General features: G+C 47.8%; 1 long non-coding RNA gene across 7 annotated transcripts in view; it reads left to right on the top strand.

The window, feature by feature from the left end:
• LOC119622944 (uncharacterized) overlaps positions 1-22,743 on the top strand; it is a 157,297-nt gene that overhangs the window by 61,092 nt on the left and 73,462 nt on the right. For 3 of the 7 annotated variants that reach the window (XR_012092329.1, XR_012092326.1, XR_012092325.1), the window contains one exon: positions 563-9,966. The exons of 2 other annotated variants lie outside the window; for them this stretch is intronic. This is a non-coding gene — a long non-coding RNA (uncharacterized lncRNA). 2 more of the 7 variants (XR_012092333.1, XR_012092324.1) reach the window with 1 other exon arrangement.

The raw sequence follows: 22,743 nt of genomic DNA, 5'->3' as shown, positions 1-22,743 counted from the left end.
GTTGCCAATGTCACATAAGGGAAGGTAAAAACATTTTCATTGTGGTCACTGGGGCTCCTGAAATGGTATTTTTCCCAGTGAAAGTTTACTCCTAAAAATCTTTTAACTCAATACTATGTGAACAGGAAGAAATGTGTTGGGCTCTAGTTAAATGTCTCAGAGCCACAGAAGTAAATAAGGGCACCTTCTGAGCACAGCCTCCCGGAGGAGGCCAAGGACGTTTGCCTGGAGGGTTTGCCATGAAGCAGGACTTGGGCAGGGCTGGTCTGCCTAGGGAGGCCTCTGCCATGATGTAGGTTAGTTGAAGTAGTTGAGGGGTGGTGGCGTGAGGTCAGTGGTCCCCGAGGAAGCCCCTAGCAAGGCCGGTTTCCGTGGGATGGAAAACTACCGTTCAGTGGCTTTAATCCTGGCTTCACGGGTCTGACATACAAGCCTGCACTTGGATACTTGGATCCCAGCCAGGTCAGATGGCCCTGAAAGGACATTCGGACTGTGATGGCTGCACCCATTCTCAGCATCTGTAGGGTCTCGTATGTATGTGTGTGCTTCCATTTTCTTTCAGCACAATTTCTGCCAGTGAAGTCGTGAGAAATAGAAGGAAAGGTGGAATGAAGATGTGATTGAGGAAAGTGTGGTGTGGTCTTCGACCTTATTTTGCCTTGGTTGGTGCTCAAGAACTCCACCTGACCTCAGAGCTGAGCGTTTCTGCCAGGAGGTCCTGCCTTTTATCCTGCCTCGAGGCCTGTTGAGACACTCCAAGAAGCTTCATTAACAAATTGCCTTTTCCTTTTACAGCAGTTGGATATATTTGCAGCAAAACAAAGGAATAACCCCCCAATATGGTGATGAAATGCATTTAAGTATAGATAACATTCAGTCTTGAAGGGCCTGGGATTTGAATCATCTTTGGGTCATGTAACAAGTGGTGTCGGTGATTAAAATCTCCTGACAGCTTTGTTCTGCCGCGTTCCTCAGTTTTGAATGATGATCTTCCTGGTTGTACCTTGGAGGGGCGTTTGTGTCAGTAGAGAGCAGAGTGCTGGTTCCCAGAGGCTGGGAAAGGACAGAGGTGAGGCCCCTGAAGGACGCTGGTCTTCCTAGTTTAGGGGTTTGGGGCTCAGCTACCTTCCTGGGTCCGTGTAAATTATACCCAGGATCATTTTCACTCGCCCCACTTTAGTTGAGCATTGGAGCTTCAGGATATGTGTGCCCACGTCACCTGGGCCGTGATCCTGGAGTTGGGTGAGACTGATTCCCAGGTTTATAGAATTACTCTGGGATTATTGAAAACAGAAGCACTTGAGGCATTCATAATGCTATTTCCTGAACGTAATTTATGTTCAGTTCTTCAGAAACATTTATCTGAGGAAGCATCTATAATTTTTGTTTTCTGCCACTCAGTGCTAGAAAGAACTGTGCAACACTCAAGTGAGTGGCATTATTCCTCTCCCTCCACCATGCAAGCAAGATTAATGGTACCTCTGGCTCCCCTCAATCTTCTCATCTGCGGGGCACCTGGTGTGGCAGTGTGCTGCCTTCCGTCTTCTTTTTGGGGAGAATTAGTTGTGTTTGTGTGTGCTGCTCAGCTCAGCCTGGTGCAGTTGTGTGGGTGAGGAGCTTGGATGCTAGGTGACCCTCCCAGGCCTGCCTCCCACCTCCCTAGGCCTAGTTTTAACTGACAGATAACCAGTGTGTTTTGGAAGAGGACAGCAGCAGGGCAGGAGAGAGTTTGTTCAGACTTTCTCCTTGCACTGATGTTTGAGCCTTCATCCAGCCTGGGCCCTTCTACAGAGCTGTGTTTGTGTGTCGCAAACCATTCCCTCCCAGTAACTGTACTTTCAGAGGTTTTGAAATGTGACTTAACTCATCTTCAATTTAAGCGTACTATTAAATTTTAGTGTTGAAACTGATGTATTTTATGGCCTTTATTTGATTTCTCTTGATTTTTTTTCCCTATATGAGACACAGCATCTTAAGGGAGACAGCCTGGTGTTGGCCACCTTTCCTAAGGATGGAAGTGAATTCTGAAAGCCCTTTATGTAAGCAGTGAAATAATCAGGGAATCGTTATTATAGCTATGCCTGTCCATGTAAAGCGAGCACGACTCATAAGCAGAAAAAAGTGCAGCCCAGGGCCAAGGTGAGCCCTAATGCTGCCTGTGCCTCGCCTCCCTGCCATGAGGAACGGAAGTGCAAGCGCAGGTGGTTGAGTTAGCCTCCAAGCCCAGCCTGCGCCCCCCTCACATCCCTCTGCATCTGCAGGGGCACAGGCCGTGCTGCCACCCCTCGCTCAGTGCCAGGGCTGATGCGTCAGGAACAGGGGGTACTGTCCGCCCCTTGCTCGGTGCCAGGGATGATCTGTCGGGATCCCTCGTGCTCATCTGGTCCTCATGTCTTCATCACCAGCCTCCTGCTGGTAACGGGCTTGTTATTTCCTTGGTATGGGTAATAACATACCCATACCAACGTATGTAATAACATACCCATACCAAGGTGTTGTGGGGCGGTGCTCAGTCCTCCGAGGGAGGGAATCGGCCCTTAGCCGATTCATATTCAACAGGACCGGGAAATGGGTTCTTGTTCCATGTCCTGGATCCCAGAAAGCCCTTGCCCTGGACCCTGTCATGCCCGGGGTCTTCCTGAGAAACGCTGGTGCCACTGGAGCACAGCCCAGCCCCTTCTAGTTTCTCCGCTTTGTAACTGCACTTGTGTTTAGCAGGTCTTCCAGGACTTAGACGCTGCTTGGTGTGAGCCAGGTTTTGTGTGGAAAGAGGACAGATCCGAGCTGGCAACCAACCAGCCCAGGACCATCTTTTATGCTTCCAGATTCTGTGTCCAAAAACTCACCCGTGGACATTGAGGGTGATGCATTTCTGCCCCAAGACATCTGTGGACTCAGCTGGAGGGATGGAAAGGATGTGGAGCCTCTTCACTCCTGACCTGGGCTTGGACCTGCTGTGCAGCCTCTCAGTGGCACCAGGGCTCCCTTGTGTCACAGCGGCCTCGGGTTGGTGGCACTGCTCTGACGGACGTCCCAGGCTTCATGATGGTAGGGCCTGTTTGTGCCATGGCAGCCTCCGGATGGTGGCACTGCCCCAGGGTGTCCCAGGCTCCAAGGCCAGTGTTCTGTCCAGCGAAGGGAAGTTGTACTGTAAGGTCTAGTCTCGGAAGGTGCCTGGGGTTCTATTCTTCAGAGCGGTCCTACACTTACCACAAAACAAGCCAGGGGAGGCCCTGCCAGAATTTGCAGCTGTGTTTCAGGTTGTTCCACAAGGCCTCTTTTATTTTGGCCTACTCAGGTATATAATTCTTTTTCTCTTTGGTTTTTTTGAGACAGGCAAAAAATACCTTTTTGTTGCCCAGGCAGTGGTGTGAGCACAGCTTACTACAGCCTCAACCTCCCAGGCTCAAGCGATCCTCCTGCCTCAGTCTCCTGAGTAGCCAGGACCCACAGGCACATATTCCACGTGTCCCCATGCCTGACTTATTTTTGTATTTTTTGTAGAGATGGAGTTTTGCAATGTTGCCCAGGCTGGACTCAAACTCCTGGACTTAAGTGGTCCAGCTGCCTCAGCCTCCCAAAGTACTGAGATCACAGGCATGAGCCACCGTCCCTGGCCAAGTGTGTTTCTAATTTCAAAATTAAGAGGACCCAGAGTCAGTTAATGACGTCTCTACTGGAACATGCTGCTTATAGTGCATTAGGAAAAATCCAGAACTTGGTAAAGGAGCTGGACAGACACAGCCCTTCGAGGTTGTCTGATGAACCCCTGTGGTGTTTAACCATGTGGAAGGATGTACCGTGTCAGACTCACTGTTGTCGGCGGGCTGAAGCCCAGGTTTCATGAGGTTATGTGTCAACTTGTAGTCCTTTCTCTGGCAGAGGTGCGAGTGACTTCTGCTCAGTGAGAGGCTCATCTCAGGGACTTCATGGCCTGAGGGACGGCAGCCTGTTTGAGCTGATCGAGCAATCTCGCGCTACCCTTATTTTCTGAAACGCCTATGAGTGACTTCTCACACGGTCTTTGAAGCGGCATCATGCCCGCGCTCCTTGGTAACAATCAAATGGTTTTTTTGACCCCTCGTCCCTTTCTTTGGGGTGTTCCAGTCTCAGTTCTCATGTGTTCTGCTTCTGCAGGAATTTCTGAAGCTGCTGAGTGTAGAAAGCACTGAGGAGGCTGTGCTCCCACCCCTGTGAGCCTTCCAGGCATCATCCTCTGCCCTTGGCGCGGCAGCGTCCATGACACACTGAGGAGGCTGTGCTCCTGTCCCCCGTGAGCCTTCCAGGCGTCCTTCTCTCCCCTCCAGGGGGACAGGAGGAACCTTTCAAACCCTTCTTAAACTTGTTTTCATGTCTTTGTTTTAACAGATTTCTTTGCATCGTCTCCCTTATCCAGAAGTGAGGGTGAACGCTGAGTTATTCACGGGAGTCAAGAAACCACACGCAGCCCAAAGTGACGTTTGTTTCCCTGAAATGATTTGTGTGTGTTCACCTTAATATGCAACTCAGTATAATAGGTGTGTTTTGAGGAATGACTTTAAATTACCCAGGTAAAAATGTGACAGTTAAATTTCATCATCTGTGCGGGTGTCCACAACCCCCTTCTGTGATTGTGTGTGAGTTTGTGACTTGTGGTTATTTTTGAAGAAAGAAAATCTGCTACTGAGGACTTCAGAGGGTGTGCTGGGATTGTGTAGGGTGGACATCGGGGGCTTCAATGTGTGGCTTCCTTGAAGAGGTTCAAATTAAGGCTGAGAGTCCCTACTCCAAAATGCTTCAAAACTTGAAACATTCTGAGCTTCCTCATGACACTCGAAGGAAATGCTCTTTAGAGCACTTTGGATTTGAGGCTGGGGATGCTCAACTGGAAAGTGAAATATTGCAAGACCCTTCTGGCCCCAGGAGCTTGGATAAGGACATGGAGGGGGCCTGTGCCAGGTATCCCTGGAGTGCGAGGCAGCCTCGGCTCACTGAACTGGTTTTTTGTAGGAGCCACAGAAGGGAAAGAGGGTCAAAGTGGCCATGCCTGGCTCCTGAGAAGGCTGGACCAGAAGGAGGTGGATGCGGAGGGCAGTAGTTTAGTTCCCAGCGTCCGGGGCTCCTGTCCCTGGTGGAGTTGAGAGCCTCCTCTAGTTGTGACCTCTCCCCTGTCAGCAGCCACTGAGGCCTGAAGGGAGAGGGGGCTGAGGAAAGGAGGAAGGATAGGCCTGCTTCTGGAGAGGGCCAGCATCGGCCTGTGCTAGCCTCGTGTGTTACTCCTGCTTCCGGTGTGCACAGCCGTGCCTCGTGGTGTAGCGATTCCCGGGATGCACAGCGCTCTTGTCTGCATTAATGTCTTTGTCTCCGACCCTTGGAGGCAAGTTACCTTTTTCCCCAGTGAAAAGAGGTAGAAAATCTTATAGAAATGTATTTGCTCTAATGTCTGTTTTCCGATAAGACAGGAGGATCACTTGAGGCCAAGGGGTTGAAGACCAGCCTGGACAACATAGCAAGACCCCATCTGTATAACAAAAATTAGCTGAGTGTGGTGGTGCGTGCCTGTGGTCCCTGCTACTCTGGAGGCTGAGGTGGGAAGATCACTTAAGGCTACAGTGAGCTGCCATTGCTCCACTGTACTCCAATCTTGGCGACAGAGCCAAGACCCTGTCTCAGAAAGAAAAGTTAAAAAAAAATTCAGAAATGTCATTTTCCTTTTAAATCATCCCAAAGGAAAAATCGTTTTTTCTAAGAATGTAAAGGGTAACTGACACAATTCTTTCCTTGCATTGTTTCTCCTTTTCAAATATTTACAGTAGTCCGTCCACATCGTCTCTCATGTCATTACAATGTCACAGGTGTCTTCGAGGTTAGTGGTGTTTTTCTGTGTCGCACCTTGGAGAACTGCCAGCATGAAACCTCTTACCACGATTGTGCACATTGTTTGTAGTCCCAATTAAAATCCTCTCCAGAGAAGCCTGTGCTGCTTATTATAGCAGAACTTTGTGCTGAAATGTGCATTCAGCTAATGGTTTTAAGTTCATATCTGAGATGATGCTGTGTAATTCCTGAAGCGTATGGGATCAGTAATGATTGAAGATAATTCTGGCTGATGTCATTTAGAGGATATTTTTCACTTCAAGTTAAAGCCTCCTTTGCGATAGTCATTTTGGGATTCATTTAACTATGTGCTTTATTTCATAGCTCAAATTTTCATTAGTCATTTCATACCACAGGATTTTGAAAGCAGTTTTGGCAAAATCTTTCTAACAAAATGTTTGCTTATGACGTCCCAAAGAACAGCACTCAGAATTGCTGGTAACTGTGGTACATTTTAAGGCTGATGATAGAAGTCACTTGAATGGTAAGCGCTGCTTTGTGAGGCAGATGGGGTTTGAATCCCGACCCTCCTGATACACCAGCCCTGACCCTGGCCTTCTCTCCTCTCCACTGGGAGATGAGAAGGGTGCCAGCATCCACCTCACAGGCCGTCCTGAGAACCTGGGACTAAGGGCTTATGTTCCTCTTGCAGGTGGCACAGATGTGGGGGCTCGACGATATACACACTGCAGGCTGCCAGTGTCAGGGTAATCCAGTTTTAGTCATAAAGGTGGGATTTGCTTTGCTCCCCTGCAGACCAGGTGTGCTGCTGCTGTTGTAGCAGGTGTGTGGATCCTCTTGGGTGGTCCTCAGGTGGACAAGGAGTCACCGATTTGGATTCCCAGTGTTAGATGTGAGGGGGGACCATGGACCTCATGTGTTCAGAGGAGAGGAGTAAAAAGCTTCCCTTGTATTTACAGAACTGTCTATCCCAGGAATGCCAAACCACTGGCTTTCACCTGACGCTGTCGTAGGTGACACTGTATGGAAATGAGGACTTATGTTCCGCATACTTGAGCCAGTACCCATCTCCCTCCAAGGCCGTGGCCGAGCCCTCCTGATTTCGCTGGGTTGCCAGGCTGGGGATCTGTAAGCCCAGTGACGTCTCTGGTCTCGGCCCCTGCTCCCCGTGGGGACAGGAGGTGGCTTCAGGAGGCTGGTGATGAATGCCTGAATGAAGCCGACTTGTGACTGCAGTTCTGTCTAAGGGCCTCCCCGGGTGTTAGATGTCAGTAAATGACACCTGTGTGTGGATCTCATGTGATGAGAGAAACAGTGGGGGAAACCAAAGCTTGTGGAGTCTGCAGGTTCTGGACTTGGGCGTGTGTGCACCTGTGTACTTAGTGAGGGGTGTGATGCCTGGAATGAGTGTGCACGTGTGTCACGTTTGTGCGTGTGTGGTGAGTGTATTTAGCAGGTGTGGGAGGAGTGAGCATGTTCATGTGTGTCGTATGTATTTGAGGGTGTGTGGAGTGTGTACACGCATCATACTTGGTGAGTGTATTTGAGGGTGTGTATGGAGTACATACATGCATTTGTATGTATAGTATTGGGTGAAGCGGTGGCATGTGTGGAGTAAGCATACACACGTGTATGCTGTGTGGGGTTTCTACGTGGTCCTCCCCTGGGCCTGCTCCTGGGCCCTGCTGTCCTGGCAGCTTTACAGTTTGGTGCGTCTTTGATTCCGGACGATTCTGGAACCAAATTCTGAAGCTGTGATCACAAACTTGCAGCCCTGGAGGACGCTGGCTCGTGGAGCCGGCACGAGGGTCTCTGTGCTGGCCTCTCCATGGGCTGGGCCCTGTCCACAGAAGAGCATGTCTGATGATTGAGCTGTGCGGGTCTGTGGCTCCCTAGCCTCAAATCAGCCCTCGGTTCTGTCCCACCTCTGTTTTTCTTGCTGAGGGGCTCCAGGAAATGGTGCCTGGGATGGCGTTTTCACTCTGGGGTTGCTTCGCCAGCTGCCCAGGTGCTGGCTGCCTGAGCCCTGCTGCCATCCTGGGTGGACGGGGCTATCGGGGGGACATCCCTGAGCACCTGCGGGAAGGCAGGTTTAGGAAGTGCCAGAGGTGAGTGGCTTCCTCCCACACTTGATTTTCTGGAAAGTTCTGGGTCTCATATTTTTCCCTAAGGGAAGTTAGAAACTGAGTTTCTCTTTAGGGGAGCATCTTTGCGGCGTCTGTTGTTAGAATGTTCTCCAGGTGTGGAATACTCGGGGCTGTATGTGTTTGGGAACATCCGTGTCCTGAGCAAATTCAGTAGGGAATGGAGAGAGGCCTCCTGTCACCTTGGCCTCTGTTTCCAGCTTGTTGAGGGTTGACGGCTGCTGGTATCCCAGGGAGAGTTAAACACTGGGTGGTGTGGGATGGGAATGTTTGCTCTGACAAGGACAGTGGGAAAACATCTAAACAAACGTTGCTGTTCTCCAGGCTTCTTGGGGTCGAGCTTGTTTTGTGGGGTTGAGGGAAAGCTACCCTTGTTCCTGTTCCTCACCATTTGAAAGGTGTCCAGAGCTCATTCCTCTGGAGAGGTGATGCGCATGAGTGGGGGTCAGGTCGTAAGCTCCGAGGTTATTTGGGACCTGTCAACTGATTTCCTGAACACACAGGTGCTTGGTAAACGTGTTCCTGATTAGCTAAAACATTTCAACACGACGTGATAGCTGGTGGTTGTTTAAAGCCTATCACAATTTCCCTGTTACTTTTTAAATGCCTGTTGAATAAGGGAGGATTCACATATTTTTCTTTTCCTGTCTGCATACTTGATATTTTGTTTTTTGTTTTTTATGTGGGTGTGCAGCTAACAGGATTTAGAAGCAGCCTCAGCCCTGGGTAGACTTCAGGACCGCCTCAGTCAGTGCTGAAGGGAGGCAGGGATTTGGGGGCTACCTCCTCCATAGGATGGACACCAAGGGCCAGAGGTCAGCAATCTCAGTGAGGTCACAAAAACGGGCACACCCAGCACCCTGGCCCATATGCCTCTCCTTCACCTTTGTCTCTGCTCAAAGCTGCTCTCCTGGGTCATCACGGGTGATCTTTAGGCACGTGCTTGGTTCTTGCCGAAGTGGCATCTGGCTGTGGTCAGTGTGGGCCCTCAGGACTTCCATGTTTTTGGCTCACATCAATATTGGACAGTGGTGTATGTTTGTTTTGGAGTGGTAGATCCGTTGGATTTTGGCTTTGCCAACTCATTTAAAACCTGTTCTCCTAGGCACGGGGACCCTCTCATAAGCCACATGTTCTCCTGGGTTCTGGGACCCTATCATAAGCCGGTGTTCTAGGCGCTGGGACCCTATCAAACTGCATGTGAGGGATCTCGGAGGTGCTCCTTATGAGGATCCTATGACTGACCTGAGGCGGAACAGTTGCAATTCAAAACCACCACCCAGAAAAATTGTCTTCCATGAAACCCATCCCTGGTGCCAAAAAGGCTAGGGGACAGCTGGCCTATCGAGGGCTAAGATGTCAGTAGATTTTTGGACTTGGGCCTCAGTTGAAGAGGATTAGATTTTGAAAGGTGGGGATTGAAGGCTTCTAAAGGGCAGGTTTTCATCTCCAGTGGGGCCTGGGCAGAACTGGGTAGAACTGACCCAGAAGCTGACAACTAGTTAGGCTGGCTCACTGCCTGTGTCCTGTGTGTGTAGCCTTGCTGTTTATTCAATTGTCTCGTGGTGTTGTGGATTCCATCCACAGCCTCAGAGTAGTGGAACCCATTACTTCAAGGCTGACCTTATTTAACTTTATCAAAAAGACATGAAAATCATTTAGTATGAACCTTCCAGATACCTGTATCCTTTCTTTTCCCAGAGGCTTTTAAGTATTGCAACTTAAAAATCTTCAAAAATAACTTGAAAGGAAAACCTCTAAGTACACTTTTGATGAGGACCCTTGACAGCTTTAATATGTGAAGTAAATTTCCTTGACTTTTGTATTCCTAGAAACTCGTTCTTGTTCGCAGAAGACTTTGTATTTTGTCAACAGTGGCCACTGTTCGGTGACCATCATACCTGCCGTGTCTCATTTAGAAAGTTGGATGTGGATGTATTAACTTTTCAGACACACAAACACTTGGGCTGTTTGTTTTTGGTTTTGATTTTTTGTTTTTTTTCCCCTCCAGCTGAATTCAAAAAAGGGAAACGAGCAGACAGAGTAAGTACCCGAAAGCGTCTAAGTGGCTGGGTGGAGGATCCTACTATGGTGTTGGATTGTGTTCTGTCAGACATCGGTCCTCGAGAAGCTGACTCTGAAAGGGCTGGCATTGCCCTCACCATGGGACATTCATCTGTCTCACCAGAAAATGAAGAATCTGCCAGAGCACAGTGAGTCAAATTCAGTCAGAAATCGATTAAGAGGCTTTGTCTCAAAGGCCAAAACATGAGGACACATTTTTAATTTTTAAGGAGCTCTTCATCGTGAGTCAGTCCTGATGTGTATTGCATTAGGAAACCTCTGAACTTCCACGGTCAGGCCCAGAACTCTGAGGGAAAGTGGTTGTGCCCTTCCCATTGTTTTTATTTGAAAAAAAATTCACTTAGGTAGAACTGGAAGCCTTTCTGCAGTGTTAATACTCATGACCTGTTCTGGGTCTCGGTATATGTGTACTGTATAAATGTACATGTTTGTATGTGGTGTACCTATACGTGCATTTCCACTGTGCATGTATTTACAATGTATAGGTATGTACACTTCATATGTGTCCTACACACATGCATGCTGTAGGCATGCATGTACACGTGTATATGTGTGTATGGGCACTATGGTTATATGCACACTACTTGGACACCTATCTGTTCTGCATGTGTACATACATGCATGTATTTAATGCCATATACATACCTGTGTACGTACACCGTGTGGGTATGTGCACATTATTTCTGCAGATGTATATATACATATGTGCACACAAGCATGCATGTACACTATGCACACTGAATAAACTTCTGGATATGTACACACTGATACATATACATGCTGCTTATGTATGTACACTATTGCATATGTGTATATGCTGTATACGTTAGTGTACTGATGTACATTGTATACATGTGCCTATGTGTACACTGCGCATGTGTATGCATGCTGTAGTGCAGCTACGTACATTGGATAAGAATGCATGCTATATGTATGTGTATACATATAGCAAATAGCATACCTGTGTACATACGGATGTGCATGTGTATGCCATATGCATGTACATACAGGTTATAGTATACCTGTGTACACTGTGTGCATATAGATGGGTGTACATGCTATGCGTGTGCATACACTTTAGCGTACCTGTGTACATTTGCTATATGGACTAGTGTATGCTCTATGTTTGTACACACGTAGTGGACTTGTTTGTACACTATATATATTTGGATGTACACTCTATACATGTACACTACATGGATCTGGATGTGTGTGCACTCTGTACACATGTAGTGCACTTATGTACACTATACATATTCGGATGTGTGTACGCTCTATGAAGGTACATGTGTTACAGTGTATCATATACGTACACTAAGTGGATGTAAATGTGTGTGTGCTCTATGGCACCAGGAAAAGGGCTCCCGCAGGGATCCAAGAATGCACCATCTCGTTGGCATCGGAGAGTGTAGGATGAAAACAGTTGTTTGTTGCAACCTAGTTGAAATTTGGCAGGTTACTCTACCCTTTGCAATGATTTAGGAATAGTCACTTCATTGATGTGTGTGTTCCTGAAATCATAAACAGCTCTGTGAGGTGTGTCTCATCCCCAGACGAGAGAGGGAACCGAAACAACAATGACTCGGTCACTTAAGTGACATAGAACTAACAGAGCAGCTGTCTAGCTTTCTGTATTATAACTTTGTCAGCAGCTCAATGAGAAATCGGTACTCATCAGGAAATGTGTCCACTTTCTACTGTTCTTTATTCGTGGCGTATTTCCTGCCTCGTGTTATTCCTCACGATGTAGCAAAATCCGTCCTAGAGTTGTGAATATAAACAGTTCGTGACAAATGCAGTATCTTCTTTGTTAACATTGGAAACGATATGTAAGTTCATCTTCAGATACTGTTTGGAAGGACGAGAAAGAAGATATTTAGGACAAAAGAATAGAGAGCTTTCAAGTAAACAGGGAAAATAAGGACTTTGTGCAAAATATTTCCAAATTTGGAATTTGAGAACACTAAATCTCACATCTAAGATCATAGGTAGTTTTTTGGGGGGGTTTTAAAATTAGTACTTGGTTTTCCATGCCTTTGGGAATTTCAGTCCTGATGGAGGATTGCAAGAATAATCTGATTTTTCAGAACAGAAGGACAGTTTGTCTCAAAGGTAAATTCCAGGTTCTACCATAGAGAAATAGAAATTGCTGTCAACTTTCTGTAAGGTTCTTCAGTTCTTTCCTCTTCTGTGGTTAAAAAACCATCTCTGGGTTTAGTCTCAGCCAAGTTCCTCTTATTAGGTTGCCTTACATTTTGCACAGCTGTTGAGAGTCTTCATCATTCGTAGTTAACTTGTCAAAAGCAAAACTTTGTACTAGTTAGATCTGAGCACCTTGAAGGCAGGGCTTTGTTTTATATTTTTAATAAGCAGCAGGGTGATGGCAGGACTGAGGCCCTTCATCCCATCATGCGTTCCTCAGAGCTTTCAGAGTTCTCACTGCGTGCCGAGTGTGGTGTTGGCTGTGTAGCGTTTAAATAGGAATATGAGGTTCTGCGACTTGGTACGCTCTTACCACCTTCATAGAGAGCTTGGTGACAGCTTAGCATGACAGCTTGCACACCTGTTGTGTATACTTTATTACGGCCCCACAGAAAGGGTATTGATTTAAACGTGACTAATTTCTCGTGTTTATTTTTGCCTTTATTCCTAGTTACAGTCCCGATACTTTTTCTTCCTTTAAAATCTTGCTAATCGCTGGTGAATTAGTGATAAACTATATTTATGTGTTCTGTAAATCTAGCGATTTAATTGGAGGTCATTATTCTTGTACCATGTGTCAGTGCTATGTCAGGATGGTTCAGTTTTACGTTGTCAAAGGATTAACTAGAGCAGGATGCAGTCTTACTGGAACTTGCTCATTTATGAAATATAGGCACTTTATTTTTTGTTATACTCGAGGTGTGCTCAAATGTAAACATTTTGAGCCGTGTTAGAAGGATATACAAGATTGTAATGAAGAAATCAACAACTTGATCAAGTACCAGCTAATGAACTTTGTTTGAAGTTTATGGAACATGGACCTTGGCAATCAGTTTTCATCTTGACCTTTTATTTTTTTACTAGAATCTTGGTCTGTCACCCAGGCTGGAAGCGTGGAGCACAGTAGTACAATGTCCGTTCACTGCAACCTCTACTTCCCAGGTTCAGGTGATTCTTATGCCTCAGCCTCCCTAGTAGCTGGGGTTACAGGGTGTGTGCCACTATGTCTGGATAATTTATTTTTAGTAGAGATGGGGTTTTGCCATGTTGGCCAAGCTGGTCTGCAACTCCTGACCTCAAGTGATCCACCCACCTCAGCTTCCCAAAGTGCTGGGATTACAGGTCTGAGCCACAATCGCTGGCCTGATCTTCTGTTCTAATATTGGTTATTCAGTCTCAATGATAGCGCCTGGTTGTATTAATTTGTTGTAGAAAGCACAATTGCAATGAATCTGGTTGTGTATGTACGTGCTGACTTAGCGATCATGGCTGCACTGTGAGGTGGGCATTGTTCCTGAAGGAAGGCTGGATGGGCAAGTCGGGGCTTAGATACGGGACTTGTGGGCAGTCACTGTTGTCCCATGACTGAGATCAGGCCTGTCTGTCGCCTGTACCCTGAACTCTTAACACACGAACAAGCAAGTGTCAGTCGGTGCTCGAGTGTGATGTGGCCTGTGGTGTGTGCCTCTCAGCCTTGTTTGGCTCGGGGTAACAGGGCAACAGCTCCGTCCCTCGTGCGGCTGCCTGGGAGTCCCAGGAGAACCCACTGATACCGTTTATAAATGCCAGACATTGAACGTTCTCCTTGGTACCAGCACATCTGGAATCGGACAGTGCAGTTAGATTCTCGGCCAACAAACCTGTACAGGAGTGTGTGAACTCTGCCTTTGCTTCTCCCGGACAAAGGTGAATTCCTGGTCACTAGTGGATGGCAACAGGTGTGGCCTCAGGAGCAGCACGGAGACAGGCACCCGGGTGCAGGAAGAGCATCTGCAAGAGGGGTCGGGGAACGTGACAGACGCACGTGCGAGTTTAGCTGCTACCGTAGGGGGTATGGGGTGGGTGAGACCAGATTTTCTCATTGTTGCCCCTTTCTGAAAAGGACCCTGAATTGACTTCTCTGTGGCTCCTCGCGCCTCCTTGTCAGGTTGGAGGAGACTGGTCTCCTGGCTCAGGCCCTGCTTGTGGCAACACAGAAGCTGCTGTTGCTTGCCCTGCCCTCCCTGTGATGTCCTCTGTGCTGTTGTCCGGGAACAGTTCTGTTGAGCAAGCTTGGACTCTGCTCCCTTCTGCTCTTGGATTTCATGTCTGGAAGGCTTGTGTTCTTTCCTGATTTTTGATGATGCTGAGCTATGATTTTGCAAGGATCACACGTGCCCATACAGGGAGAAGCTCCTTTGCAAATTTAACATCTTGTCGCTCTCAAGCAGAGCTTGCTATCGAAGTTGACAGACTCCTGTGTTTTTGTTTTGGCAGAAACTGAATTTCAGTCCTAAGACAGCTTCAGCACACTTGATCCTAGCTCTTCTCTCTCACTGCTCCCCTCGTGTGTGGCAGAAATCATATGCCCTGAAGTTTACCAGTCCCTTCATTTGAAAATCAGTTAATGTATGCGATCCTCATGAGAATTTTACTTTTTATAAAAGCAATCGCAAAGACTGGGTTTTGTGAAACCAGTGTTTTATGTGTATATTACTTGCACTCACAATAAACTTTGTCTTCTAAATATTTCATGTTTCAGATTAGCACTGGAATCATGCCCTGGAGTAGTTTTGCTTTTCTGCTTTTATTTTTGGCTAAGGTAAACTTGAGAACATTGTGATATTAGGTGTAGTGAGCCCTTTTAGCTGCTTCTATGTCTGTTTTCCTTTAAGCCAGAACCAGCAGACGGATACCAGTTTGTGAGCACCTGGCATCTCCCAGGCCTTTTCTGGGTCTTCCCTCCACTGTCTCGTGGACAGAACAGTCACTCGTGGAAGGTGAACCTGAGAATCTGTGCGTGGAATTAAGTAAATGTCATAGCTCTCTTCTGTGATGAACTGAATCACATTAAGCCCAGTAAATTGTAACAGCAGGTTTTGCACATACAAAGCATTGAACACCAGGACAGGTAACCAGGCTGCGACACTTCTGGTCCTGCACAAGACCTCCGGTATCACAGCACATTTAACAAATTGGATGCATTGAGTGTTTGAAAACGTTGTGTATGTACCATGTCCGTGATTTTCGAGGGCCTGGAAAAACACCTCTGTGGTTATAGCAATCTTGATCGATGGGAGCTTAAGGTTAGTACTGGGGCAGACTGTGTTTTAAAGAATCAAGGTCTCTCGAGTATGTTTCGGTTTTCCCATGAAGAAGAAAGATGTTAGCTGTTCTTTCCTGGACTGTGGCTATCAGAGTGCCTCACCACGGTCACTCACACGTTTAGTTCATTTCCATTTAACCGGGCTGGACTTGGGCCAGAGTACTTCGGTTGTCAAATGTCATATGAGGCTGAGGAATTGTCTTCTGCTTCATCGTTGGCATATGGAAATACTGTTTTTCAAAGCATACTCTTTCTTATTTGTGTTTATATAAAATAATAGAATGGTTATTTTAACTGTGCAGTTTCCTATGCTTGCTTATTTAATTGCGGAAAGATAATGGTTTTATTTTGCTAAAATCTGTGCTAGGAATTGTGCAAAATCTTTGTGAAATACCCAGTTTACTAGCTTAAGTTATAGATCTTTGTATAGAAAAGAAAAAGCCTATTGCTAAAAGGAGCATTGTCTTTATCGATGCAAAAAGTTTTAGGCTTATTGGCCGTGTAGTCAGTAAAATGCATCAGAATGTGGCGAAAATTGAGAAAAGCGTTGAAGTTTTAAAATCTGCTATGCAGTTTTCTTCAACTCCCTTGCAAGATACTTAATTTGAATAAAAGACAGAATAAAGTGTTCCCATTGAGGAAAGTGGCAGGAGGACTGTTCAGAATGTGTTCTGAATCTGAGCAGTCCTGCCACGCTTGTCTGTGATGTGGTGGTGTCCATGGTATCACTTTTACAGAACTTTAAGAATGCTGCTTCTGTGAATAAAATACATTTATTCTTAGCATTTCAGTTTTGAGTTTTGAGAAGTGTAAAACGTGTTAATGCTTTCTTTCCCTTACAGAATTTGCTTGTTCTTTTTTTTTTCCTTTTTAAATGCCTACAAGACTCTGAAGCACATTAATCACTTAAAAAGAAAAGAAAAAAAAAAAGTCCCGGGCGTGATGGCTCATGCCTGTAATCCCAGCGCTTTGGGAGGCCAAGGCGGGTGGATTGCTTGAGCCTGGGAGCTTGAGATCCAGGGAACCAGCCTGGGCAACCTGGTGAAATCCCGCATCTACTGAAAACACACAAATTAGCTGGGCGTGATGACTGCACACCTGTAGTCCCAGCTACTCCAGAGGCTGAAGAGAATTGCTTGAGCCTGGGAGGCGGACCTTGCAGTGAGTGGAGATCATGCCCTTGTTGTCAAGCCTTGTTGACAGAGTTTGGACCCTGCCTGATAAACAGCAACGTTCATAACGTATGGGTGAACTGCCCGGCTGCTCTGTCTAGAGTAGAATAAATCCAATTACGTTTTTGTCTTTTATTAGCATTGAAATTTTCTTAATCATCCCTTCGTTTTCATTACATTGTAGCAATATATTGCTGCTTAGAGTCTGGAACAAGTAGGCTTCTCTGGATCAGGTTCTTACTGGATTTCTAAAACTTAGAATGATTTTTCCCCTCCTTGGATGTGACTTACAGAATTTTGCCTTTTGAGGTGATGTGTTGCATTTGATAGCGGACACAGGAACGCCCGAAGAATTCACTTACGGGGCTAAAATATACGTACTTTGTAGTGTTTCCCTCCTAGAATGAAAACGGTACCTCTCATTTGGGATCGATGATGCTATTTGCTGAAAACATTTTAAATTGTATTTATTTTAATTTTTTGAGACAGAGTCTTGCTCTGTCGCCCAGGCTGGAGTGCAGTGGCACGATCTCGGCTCACTGCAAACTCCACCTCCCAGCTTCACACCATTCTCCTGCCTCAACCTTCCGAGTAGCTGGGACTACAGGTGCCCGCTGCCACACCTGGCTAATTTTTTTATTTTTGGTAGAGACGGGGGGTTATCACCGTGTTAGCCAGAATGGTCTCGAGCTCCTGACCTTGTGATCCACCTGCCTCGTCCTCCCAATGTGCTGGGATTGCAAGTGTGAGCCGCTGCACCCGGCCGAAAACATGTTTCTTGACTGCCTCAGTCCTCATTTGGGTAGTCTGTTCTTTGTAGGACATTCAGGGAGCGGGGACATCTTGAGTCTTGAAAGGCGCGCTCTGTGAGATGGGAATCTTCCGGCTGCTTTAATCACATTTAATGTGATTTAGGGAATCCTGCCGGTTGTCATTTACTGGAGAGCGCAGTTTCCTGGCTGCCCTGGTCTTTGAGGGGAGGGAGACTGAGGGGTCATTTTCCCACCTGGACCAATGTGTTTATTAAACCTGGCTTGTGTATCCTTTGGATCTTTTTATGAAGGAAAAGCCACATCTGTGACTTTCAGATGAGTGGAAGTCATGTTAAAAATATATATATATATGTGTGTGTGTGTGTGTGTATATATATATATATGGCTACTATGGAGAAGTTTTGTCCTTGTGACCTGTGAATACAGTCACAGGAGAGCAGAATGTTCACGGTGTGGGTGCCTACAGTGGACATGCAGAGTCACATTCTTCACTAGTATTACGTTAAAAAGTGACAAATAAGAGAAAAATATTTTGCTCATTACAACCTTGGTAAGAAGCTGGCAGCACTCTTGTTTTTGGAGGGGTGTGAAGGGAATATTGAGAAAGTGTCATCAACATTAGACTCACCCACTCTGCAAATCCTGTGCCAGCTGGAGTGAGGACCCCGTGATGGAAAGATGCACCCCTCTGCCCCGAAGGAGTTGAATCTTTGTGACGCTCAGGATGCATGGTTCATCTCTATATAAAGGCAGAATGTGAAATGCCGTGGAGGCTGAGAGAAGCGATGTGGTTAGCAAGTATGAGTGAGACGTTTGGGACTTGTTAGCACCTGGCGTGTGTGCAGCAAGCTTTGCTATCTGCACATGTGTGATCCTTAGAACACTGGCGTCTGGAGCCGTGGGGGCTGTAGAGGGCCCCAGCTCCCGGCGGGCTGAGGAGTTCCCTGTTACCACCAGGATAACCGTGATTTTGAAGGCTGTCCCCAAGTCCTGGAAGGGGCTCCTTTCAGAGAGGAAAACACCCCAGAGCCTCGGGCAGAATTCAGTGATTTTTATTATAATGTTGCTTAGATTTCGCAAACATGAAACCGAGAACGTATTTCAGAATGCTTATGATTCTTTTGTAACCATGGAAACAAAGTAATTTGCAGTCGATGGACAGTTTGCAGAAGCTGAACGGCCAACATCATGAGCACGGCGCTCTCCCTACCGCCCTGGGCCTTGCTCCGGTTTGCTGGGGAGGCTTTGCAGGGCCTCTTGGCTGGGATACCTCTCTCATGTCCCATGTTGCTACCCCTGGTCACAGCCATACTGCTGGGCACCTGCGCCATGAGGACACTGAGTGGACACGGAGCCGCGGGGCAGCAGTTGGTCAGGAGGTGGCATCCACATGGTCCGAAACAGGTTTCTGTTCATTAAGAATGATCATTGCAATAGAAACAGAGTGAAAGAAAACTCTACTGACCTGAGAATGCGTCAGCTGAGTTGCATAGGGAAGTGCAGTGAAGAAGGTGAGGGCTGAAAGGAAATGAGGGAGGGAGAGGAAAGGAGAGAAGGGAAGCAAAAGGGGGAGGGCGGATGGGAGTGAAGAGGGAGATGTGGAGGAGGAAGAAGAGAGAGAGGGGTGGGCAGGAGCCTGGGAAATGTGTCCCAGAGCCGGTTCCTGACCGTCGTGGGTGCATCAGAGCTGATCTTCCAGGAGAGGTGGCCTGGGAGGGCTGACCCTTAGGAAGTAAGGGCCAGGGGGAGCTGATTTTTTGGCCCTCAGCGGGGCTGTTGTTGACCTGAGATACAGTGGATAGTTTTCCTGAAGAGGTCGTCTGCACAGCCACCATTAGCTGCCAGGTTGGAGAGAGAAGTGCTCCTCCCCATGGGTTCTATTTTGTGGATTTTTCCCAGTTTACCTGAGCAGCCTGTCAGTGGAAATGTCGGGGATTACTAACATGTCTCCATTCTACAGAGCAGTCGACCAGCTTCCGATCCTGTAGTTGTTGGGGGCACCATTCCCGTCCTGTCAGTGCCGGCCCAGCGTGGAAGCCGCAGCCCGAGGCGCTGGGAAACCTGCGGGGCTCTCGCTGCCGGGGTTCTGATGGGAGTCGTGCGCTGGAATAAAGATGTCCTTAGGGCAGAGCCTGGCGAGGAGGGGGTGCTGCTGTTGCAGCAGTACATGGAATTTCAAATGACAAATGAAACAAGCTTTTAATTATGACCAGAGTCCTATGCTCTGCGTTTCTTCAAATGGAAAAGTTGTGCTGAAATGAATTTGCTGTTAATCGGTTGTCTCATGCAAGACGCAAGACGGAGGGCTGGGAGCAAAGTAGAATGTGGACTTCTCTACAAAGCTTCCTCCTCTCAGACTATAATCAGTTGCATGGTGCTACACAGGAATACGTGAGAATTCATGTGAGAAAGGTGATGGGTGCAGACCTGTGTGACCGGCAGGTGTGGGGGTAGGTTTGAGAGAAGCTTTTGGCTGAAGTGGTGTCAGGTGCAGGTGCTGAAGTGTGATGTCTGTCTGGATGGAAGAGCACACGCCTCTGGGCTGCGGGAAACAGATAAAGGAGGAGGTGAGCAGACGTGAGTCGTGTCTTAGGAATGGTAGCAATTCAGGCAGACCCAGGATCAGGCTCCCACGGGGGAGGAGTGGATATCAGGACCCAGGGAACGTGGGGCGGGGGTCATGCCCAGGCCTCTGCGGGTCTTGCTCTTGTGTCAGCAGGGCCCTGTGCTTGCCCTCCTTAAAACTTTCCTGATCCATAAAATGGGCACGACAAAATCCACCTTGTGACACTGAAGCTTAAATGAGATGATGTACATGGTGTCTTCCTTCCCTTCCTGACATATCATAGACTCACAGCTATGGTAGCAGCGACAGACTGGATGGAATGCTGGAGCCGCTTTGCGCCTGGTGAAGCCACATGGATTTGTGCAGTGCTGGCGACTGTCTGAAAGCCTTTGGTCATGGAAGTGGCAGCCTGGAGTGGCTCTTGGCATACTTGAGTCTGTGGAGTGTAAGGTTGACTGGAGCTCCAAGGCCATTGATACTATCCAGGGGTGAGCTGATGAGGCCCTAAAACATGGGGGAAGGCCGAGAGGACTTGGCTGCCAGAAGCATTGTAGATTTCTGGCTTTGAGAACTTGCTGACTTATGGACATAGGAAGGTAAACCCAGATGGCTCCAAAATTGTAAGTCCAGAAGAAAGGTGGGAGGGTACAATTGCTGACTAGGTCATGGTTGCCCTGTCCCTTTGTTTCTGGCCATCGTTTCTCCTCCCTCCCCCTGCCTTTGTGGGCTGGAGGGCCTGAGCCTGCACAGCGGTGTATTTCATGATGACAATGGCCGATTATTACCCTGCAGTAAGAAGTCTCTCCATTTTATTTGGCAGCAGTAGTTAAATAAATTTAAGGAGTGATGGTGTAGTAGTATTTGTTTTGTTTGTGCTTTTTTTTTTTTTTTAGTGTCATTTAACTGAATGTTATTTCCAATTTCGCTGATCACTTTGAGAGGCCAAAACATGCTTTGATTTGTTATTTTGTGTTTGAGCTAGTTTATTGCCTCACAGGAATGCCAATTCTGTTGTCACACATCTTTAAGTATCTCAAATTGTGTTACTATAATACTTACCTGAATTACCTCCCTTATTTTGGCTTTTAAAAATCTAAAATCTGTGTGAAACACAGGATGGAGCATCTCCATTGAGGGTTGTTGGGAAGTGTGACTTTTCCTGGCATGCTTGAAAATCAGTGACATTATTTTATAGAAACACTTTGTAACTGACACCAAAGCTAGAAGCTCCTGTAAAGGGCAGAGTAGGCAACATGTTATACTTTGAGGGCCACAGAAGTCTCTGCATATATTTCTTTTGTTAAAACTTCAAAGTGTAAAAATCACTTCTGGTTCCCTGGCCAAGGCTCGGTCGGGGATCATGGTTTGCAGACCCTTGACAGCAGCTTAGCTGAAAACTGGTCTCCCATGCAGTGAGCAGGAGCCCACCTCATTGCTTCAGCCAGAAAGATGCTACCCTCATGCTGGAATTTACTTCAAACAAACTTGAAAGCTCTGGCACCGCTGCTCATTTCCATACTGTTGCAGGCTATCTAAAATACGGAGGATGCCTTGGCGTTTTGATTTTGTTACTCCTCTGGAAGGGCTCTGAGATGGCTCATCGCGAGTTAGACATTTGCAGAAATGATCAAGCAGAGCTGCAGCCATCTTGCAGATCAAGTGAAGTTTTTTCTGAAAGCTTGTTATAGGCTTAAATTTCTGATCCCGTTCCATCCACTGATCTTGTATGATTGGTTTCTTTTTGCACCCATTTGGGTCTGTGAAGCATCTCCCCACCGTTGTAGAACTTTAGCTGTGATTTCATTCGTGAGTCGGTATCCTCACTCCTCTTCTGTGAGGAGAAAGCGCTGTAGCTCCTGCGTGGTTTCCGGCCCCTCCCTGCACGTGGATGGATTGGGAGGTATTTGTGGTGTGTGAACTTGCTACCCCCAGAGGCTCCTTGTTCACTCCCCTGGACCATACTCTTCCCTACTCCCATGGACTGCACTCCTCCCTCCTGGTTCATTCCCCAGAACACATTCCTCCCTCCTCCTTCCTGGCTCACTCCCCTGGACCACACACCTCCCTCCTGGTTCACTCCCTGGACCACACTCCTCCCTCCTGGTTCATTCACCGGACCGCATTCCTCCGTCCTCCTTCCTGGCTCACTCCCCTGGACCACACACCTCCCTCCTGGTTCACTCCCTGGACCACACTCCTCCCTCCTGGTTCACTCCCTGGACCACACTCCTCCCTCCTGGTTCACTCCCTGGACCACACTCCTCCCTCCTGGTTCACTCCCTGGACCACACTCCTCCCTCCTGGTTCACTCCCTGGACCACACTCCTCCCTCCTGGTTCACTCCCTGGACCACACTCCTCCCTCCTGGTTCACTCCCCTGGACCACACTCCTCCCTCCTGGTTCACTCCCCTGGACCACACTCCTCCCTCCTGGTTCACTCCCTGGACCACACTCCTCCCTCCTGGTTCACTCCCTGGACCACACTCCTCCCTCCTGGTTCACTCCCTGGACCACACTCCTCCCTCCTGGTTCACTCCCTGGACCACACTCCTCCCTCCTGGTTCACTCCCTGGGCCGAACTCCTGCCTCCTGTTTCACTCGCTTGGCCGAACTCCACCCTCCTCCCTCCTGGTTCACTCTCCTGTGTCCCCACGCCTCTCTCCTGGTTCACTGCCCTGGGCCCCCACACCTGCCTGCTGGTTCACTGCCCTGGGGCCTCATGCCTCCCTCCTTGTTCACTCCCCTGAGCCTCCACTTCTCCCTCATAGTTCACTCCCCAGGGCCCCCACTCCTCCCTACTCCCCTGGGCCACATTCCTCCCTCCTGGTTCACTCCCCTAGGTCCCCACTCCTCCCTCTTGGGGGTGTGGTAGTTTCTGCTGTGCTTGTGCCAGTACGA

Source organism: Chlorocebus sabaeus, unplaced genomic scaffold (assembly GCF_047675955.1).
Source record: "Chlorocebus sabaeus isolate Y175 unplaced genomic scaffold, mChlSab1.0.hap1 unalloc_scaffold_255, whole genome shotgun sequence".
NCBI classification, from domain to species: Eukaryota; Metazoa; Chordata; class Mammalia; order Primates; family Cercopithecidae; genus Chlorocebus; species Chlorocebus sabaeus.
The sequence above is the reverse complement of the archived record's forward strand: the minus strand, read 5'-3'. Positions and strand labels throughout refer to the sequence as shown.